This window comes from Prunus avium, unplaced genomic scaffold, assembly GCF_965620075.1.
Source record: "Prunus avium unplaced genomic scaffold, drPruAviu1.hap1.1 HAP1_SCAFFOLD_26, whole genome shotgun sequence".
Classification (NCBI taxonomy): Eukaryota; Viridiplantae; Streptophyta; class Magnoliopsida; order Rosales; family Rosaceae; genus Prunus; species Prunus avium.
The window spans coordinates 327,501-335,000 of record NW_028276885.1 but is presented as its reverse complement, the minus strand read 5'-3'; positions in this window follow the sequence as shown (position 1 = coordinate 335,000).

Genomic DNA, 7,500 nt, shown 5'->3' with positions numbered 1-7,500 from the left:
AAAAATTCATTTGAAGCCAACCCATCGTCGCCCACAACTAGTGGGTGAATGGTGTGCTTCCCGGGGTTGGCATAGACATTCCCTCGCATGCAAAAGATTGTCGATGCGAAAGATTATCTATGCCAACCCCGGGAAGCACACCATTCACACACTCCCGACCGGTGTGGTGTGGCGGTGATTGGATAGTTACGGATTGAGCACTTGCCAAGGATCAAAATGTGTCATTTAGAAGAAACATTTTCAAAAAGTTTTTAAAATCTTGTGGGTTTGCAACTCATAAGAGCGTCACTTTCAACGTCCCCGGTATTGGATTGAGTTTCTAAAAACAACCGTGCACACCGAGGTTAAACTTTACCGGCTCCACTCCGACTCGCCGCTCGCCCACAATTTGTTTGCAACGAAACATTTGTTTTTAATTTTGTTGGTTTGAAATTGTTTTGAAAAGGTTCTTTAAATCTAGTGGGTTTGCAACTCATAAGAGCGTCACTTTCAACGTCCCCGGCATTGGATTGAGTTTCTAAAAACAACCGTGCACACCGAGGTTAAACTTTACCGGCTCCACTCCGACTCGCCGCTCGCCCACTAGTCCGAAGGCAACAAAACATTTGTTTTTCATTTTGATGAAAATTTCTGTTTTTAAATCTTGTTGGTTTGAAATTGTTTTGAAAAGGTTCTTTAAATCTTGCGGGTTTGCAACTCATAAGAGCGTCACTTTCAACGTCCCCGGCATTGGATTGAGTTTCTAAAAACAACCGTGCACACCGAGGTTAAACTTTACCGGCTCCACTCCGACTCGCCGCTCGCCCACAAATCCGAAGGCAACAAAACATTTGTTTTTAATTTTGATGAAATTTTTTGAAAACATTGGCTTGGCAAGCCCCAATCCGCGACTATCCACCCACCGCCACCCCACACGGGTGGTTGTTGTTGCGAAATGAGGTTGTGGTCGACATGCCCGTGCATTTGAGAAGGAGTTCCTAGCACTCCATGCTCTCCCATGCCAAAAAATAGCCTAGACAACCCCATTTCGCAACTTTCCACGCCTTTTTTTTCCTCCCTCACCCATGGCGGCGGCGTGGTGGCGGCGGCCGGATTCCGGCCACCACCGCCATGGGTGGCAGCCCCCCGACCCCGACACCAAACCCATAATACCGAGGCAACATATCGAGGCAACATGACATGGGTGTGGCGTGGGGGAAGGGGGCTGCAGCTAGGAAGGCATGGGCTGCCATGCATATGCAGGCAACACACACCCCCCTATATAGCATTTTATGCATTTAGCCCTTTGACAGGAAGAGACATCACCTATGCGCGAGGAGTCATAATGGGCTCTAAATAATTCAATACAAGGTATTTGGACGTGATTTTTTGCAGGGATACTAAGAAACATGCAATCTATGATGGGAAAAAGTTTCATAAATTTTTGAAGTCGGGAAGTATTTTTTATTAGTTTTAGAAGTCGTAAAATTGAAAAAATCATTAAAACAAATCCGGGAGGAATTTTTTAGTTTTGTAAGTTGGAGAAGGTCCTAAAAATCATAGACTACTTATGGGGAGCTTATTGTGCGAGGAAATTTCAATAAAAACGGGGTTTGACAAGATTTGAAAAATTCTGTCGACATTTGAAAAAACCTGGAACCATGCTGCCGGCATGCTGCGCACATGCTGCGCGCATGCTGCGCGCAGACTGCGCGCATGCCATGGCAGGACAAGTTTTGCTAGCCTCACTGTCTACAGATGCGCAAGCTGCGCGCACGCTGCGCACAGGCTGCGCGCATGCTGCGCACAGACTGCGCGCACGCTGCGCGCATGCCATGGCAGGACAAGTTTCGCTAGCCTCACTGTCGACAGATGCGCAAGCTGCGCGCAAGCTCCGCGCACGCTGCGCACAGCCTGTGCGCATGTTGTGCGCATGCTGCGCGCAGGCTGCGCGCAGGCGCCGCGCATGCCATGGCAGGACAAGTTTCGCTAGCCTCACTGTCGACAGATGCGCAAGCTGCGTGCACGCTGCGCACAGGCTGCGCACAGCGCATGCCATGTGTCACGGGACGAGCGTGCGACGCGGCGCGGCGGAAGCAAATCACAGATTTCGCTCGCACAGACGCTCCCGTGCGGCCCAGGATCCCTTCGAATCCCAGTCAGCCTTCTCCCCACTTCATGACTCTCACAACTCCGCGAGAGGTTCACCATCATGTGTCGTCTCCCATAGGCGCCAAGCCCCATAGCTAGACAACGAGTCACACTTCCTTGTGACAACACAATCACCCCGCATCCGGCAACGAACCCTCGACGCCCATACATCAAGCGTTGCATAAGACACGTCAACTGCATCGACCACGTCGCATGCCAAACTCGTGGCTCGCTCATGTCCGAGTCGAGACATAGCGATCCAACACACCATCGGTTTACCCACACTTCTGTCGGTCATCCGTTAGCAACCACGATAGCCCACATCCTCAAGCTATCCACGCAAGCTGTCACGCTCGCATGTCGCCCAAGCCTTGGCGACATATGTATTCCGAATGTCCCACATAACCATCTATGCTTTGCATGGGGTCGCAACCCATGCGTACCGGCATCCGAATATCTTCCTTCCATCTTGGACAAGGCCGAACCCAAGCCAAGTCCATCGAGTCTCGTCAAATGCCTCGCTAGCCGACGGCATAGCGAATGCCATACGTTGACCTCACTCTTTCCAACGATGCGCAATACGAACGGCCCCGCGTGTTCGTACTGTCCTCGGGAAGTCCTTTCCCTCGGAGACATAGATTATCCTTCAACAATCTCATGCCCGCCCTTATGACAACCTCCAATGTCATAAGGATGCTCGCTTAGTGCCACAAGGGTGTAAGCACCAGGGGTGGTGGAGAGCATGACACCATGTCACCCCCTATATAGCATTTTATGCATTTAGCCTTCTGCCAGGAGGGAACATCACCTATGCACGAGGAGTCATAATTGGGCATAACTTCTTCGTACGAACTCCGAATGGCGAACCGTCAGTTGCATAGCGTGTATCTCGTCATTACGAACATCTTTCGTGTTCTGAGTTTCTTCAGGTTCCTCCCGTAACCTTCCGAAATACCCAAAATACCCCTCACACGCACAACCCGGCCAACACCAACCATTCTAGCTCTTAAGTCCTTGCCCCTTCCACACTTGGACTACCTCATAAGCGCATGGATGTCCCAACGGAGTCACGAAAGCACACGCTCAAGTGCGATCCGTGACATTCTCCCCCACTGATAGTGTCGACGCCCTCGTCGACGTGCCCACTGCACTGCCGCATAACAACACCATATAGGAATATCCTCTTCTCTTCGCTCCATGGACCACAATGCACCACTGTGTTCACCCTTTTGAACTTCTCTTTCAAAGTCCTACGTCTTTCCCTCTTTGGGCCGAGACCTCCGTCTCTTGTCGCACTCGACCACTGAACAACCACATAGCCCGCTGGTCAAGTACCTCCACATTTTCCACATTCAAAGAGATGCACCCCACCTGGGTGTGACTCGGAAGCCAACCGTGTGTCCTCCACGGCACCTCCATTTGTTTGTGCTCCTGTACTGCCACTTCCTGGCATTCGAGGTTCTCCCCCTACTTGTCTCGTTGGCACACCCCCACCTCGAGGTGCCACCACAGCAAAGCCCCGCAACACTTAGGCCCTCTGCCATCGAGTGCGGACATACCCCATGTCCTCGGAACCCATGCCTTTAGTGAGACTTCCGGATCCACCTCTCTGGAACACTCTCTTCCAAATCTCAGTTAGCAACCATATGTCGAACCTTGTGCCCCACCCATCTGTTCTCAACAATTGTAGGAACAACCACTTAAGTGACTCCTTCATTAAAGCCTAGTCCGTCAGCGACTTACTCCCTCAATAGAGCCTAGTCCGTCAGCGACATACTCTTTTCGAAGACTGCACCATTTCGGTCTTGAGCTCCTACCAGTTTTCCTCCGAACAAGGTCCCGCACCTCCTTGTCCAACAATCGTCACCAACTCCCTTGCGCATATGCGCTGCCATACCTCAATGGCGTTCGTGGGTCTCCCCCACTTATCTCGTCGACGCACCCTCACGCCAACGTGCCTCCGAAGCTTAGCTCCATAACACTTAGGCATTCGCAATTCACCATGGTAAGACATCCTCCCTACTACGAGTAGAACCACCTAACCAACGCCCACACTTGGACTTGGCAGAACCTACTTCCGCAGCATCCACAAGGGAACAAGTAAGACATCCTCCCCAAAGCTACTCCAACTCTTTGCATGCCCTTAAGTGCGGACATCCTACGTCCTTAGCCACCATCCTCACAAGAAAACTCTGGGATCCACCTTTGGAACACACCAGCATTCCGAATATTAGTTAGCAACCTTGTGTCGAACATTATGCGTAACCCACACGTCCTCCACAATTGCAAGAGCAACCACTTAAGTGACTCCTTCATTAAAGCCTAGCCCGTCAGCGACTCACTCCCTCAATGGAGCCCAGTCCGTCAGCGACTTACTCCCTTCGAAGACTGCACCATTTCGGTCTTCAGCTCCCACAACTCTTCCCTGAACAAAGGTCTTGCACCATCCGTCCAACCCATGTCACCAACTCGGTTTACCACAACCTTCAATGGTATGCTATAGTTCGAGTATAAGCCAATCTTTGACACTCTCACCAAACTCGCGCTCCCATCCTCCCCACATCCTGAACTGAACAAGCAACATCACTTCGTCACAAGCCAGAACCCCTGCCTACCCGACTTCCGGGCGCTTGGTGCACGGATTAGAAAACTAGGCAACCGAGCAGCAAAACCAACCATCATCCCCCATCTTAGAGTCATCCTGCTTGATGTCTTCTCACAACTTCGAGACAAACTTTTGGATACCTTCACCCTTCCATAGGATCCAGCACCAAGACGGGTTTCCAACAACCGTCACACAACCTGATTCCAACAATCATCCACAGTGACGTTGGGGTCTTCTTCCAACTTCGCAAGTCCACTACCCGTCACAGGCAATGACATGCTACCTTGCTATCAAAGTTCCTCCATCACCAATCTCTTCTAGGTACGAGTCCCTCACACAGAAACCACCTTTAGAATCGATCGGCTCTGATACCACTTGTCACGGGATCAGAGCTTCACTGTTTGTACCCAAGGTGCGAATCGTTTGAGCAGAAGCCACCATCTAAATCGATCGGCTCTGATACCACTTGTCACGGGACGAGCGTGCGACGCGGCGCGGCGGAAGCAAATCACAGATTTCGCTCGCACAAACGCTCCCGTGCGGCCCAGGATCCCTTCGAATCCCAGTCAGCCTTCTCCCCACTTCATGACTCTCACAACTCCGCGAGAGGTTCACCATCATGTGTCGTCTCCCATAGGCGCCAAGCCCCATAGCTAGACAACGAGTCACACTTCCTTGTGACAACACAATCACCCCGCATCCGGCAACGAACCCTCGACGCCCATACATCAAGCGTTGCATAAGACACGTCAACTGCATCGACCACGTCGCATGCCAAACTCGTGGCTCGCTCATGTCCGAGTCGAGACATAGCGATCCAACACACCATCGGTTTACCCACACTTCTGTCGGTCATCCGTTAGCAACCACGATAGCCCACATCCTCAAGCTATCCACGCAAGCTGTCACGCTCGCATGTCGCCCAAGCCTTGGCGACATATGTATTCCGAATGTCCCACATAACCATCTATGCTTTGCATGGGGTCGCAACCCATGCGTACCGGCATCCGAATATCTTCCTTCCATCTTGGACAAGGCCGAACCCAAGCCAAGTCCATCGAGTCTCGTCAAATGCCTCGCTAGCCGACGGCATAGCGAATGCCATACGTTGACCTCACTCTTTCCAACGATGCGCAATACGAACGGCCCCGCGTGTTCGTACTGTCCTCGGGAAGTCCTTTCCCTCGGAGACATAGATTATCCTTCAACAATCTCATGCCCGCCCTTATGACAACCTCCAATGTCATAAGGATGCTCGCTTAGTGCCACAAGGGTGTAAGCACCAGGGGTGGTGGAGAGCATGACACCATGTCACCCCCTATATAGCATTTTATGCATTTAGCCTTCTGCCAGGAGGGAACATCACCTATGCACGAGGAGTCATAATTGGGCATAACTTCTTCGTACGAACTCCGAATGGCGAACCGTCAGTTGCATAGCGTGTATCTCGTCATTACGAACATCTTTCGTGTTCTGAGTTTCTTCAGGTTCCTCCCGTAACCTTCCGAAATACCCAAAATACCCCTCACACGCACAACCCGGCCAACACCAACCATTCTAGCTCTTAAGTCCTTGCCCCTTCCACACTTGGACTACCTCATAAGCGCATGGATGTCCCAACGGAGTCACGAAAGCACACGCTCAAGTGCGATCCGTGACACATGGCAGGACAAGTTCGCTAGCCTCACTGTCGACAGATGCGCAAGCTGCGCGCACAGGCTGCGCGCACGCCATGGCAGGACAAGTTTCGCTAGCCTCACTGTCGACAGAATCAGCACGCTGCGCGCAAGCTGCGCGCACGCTGCCGGCATGGTGCGCGCACGCTGCCGGCATGGTGCGCGCACGCTGCCGGCATGGTGCGCGCACGCTGCCGGCATGCTGTGCGCACGCTGCGCGCGCGCATGGCAGGACAAGTTTCGAAAATTTCTGTCGACAGTCTCAGCAGCGCGCACGCTGCCGACATGCTGTGCGCACGCTGCGCACAGGCTGCCGGCATGCTGCGCGCAGCCCATGGCAGGACAAGGTCCGAAAAATTCTGTCGACATTTTTACGCCGTGGTAGGCTTCCGCTTCGCGTCACTTTGTCGACATTCAAGCCTACCATTTGTATTGAATTTTTCAAACCTTGTCAAACCCCATTATTCAAATGTCGAAAAATTTTGTCGACATTTTTACGCCATGATAGGCTTCCGCTTCGCGTCACTTTGTCGGAATGCATCGCATGGCGAGGCAAGGCCACGGCATGCCAAGGCGAAGGCAACGCATGGCTTGAATGGCTTGGTCAAGGCCACATCATGGGCACGGCATGCCAAGGCAAGGCGAGGCAAGCCATCCTTAGCCTCGCCTACACTCACTTTCTCGGAATGCATTGGATGATGAGCAATTCCAAGGTAAGGCAACGCATGGCTTGAATGGCTTGGTGTAGGCCACAACTTGGGCATGGCATGCCAATGCAAGGCAAGGCAAGGCAAGCCATCCTTAGCCTCGCCTACACTCACTTTCTCGGAATGCATTGGATGATGAGCAATTCCAAGGTAAGGCAACGCATGGCTTGAATGGCTTGGTGTAGGCCACAACTTGGGCATGGCATGCCAATGCAAGGCAAGGCAAGCCACGCCATCCGAAGCCTCCAATAACCTCACTTTCTCGGAATGCCTTGAATGGGCACGGCATGTGAGGGCAAGGCAAGGTCCTAAATATCATTTTGTAAGTTGGAGAAGGTCCTAAAAATCATAGACTTAATTATAGGGAGCTTATTGTGCGAGG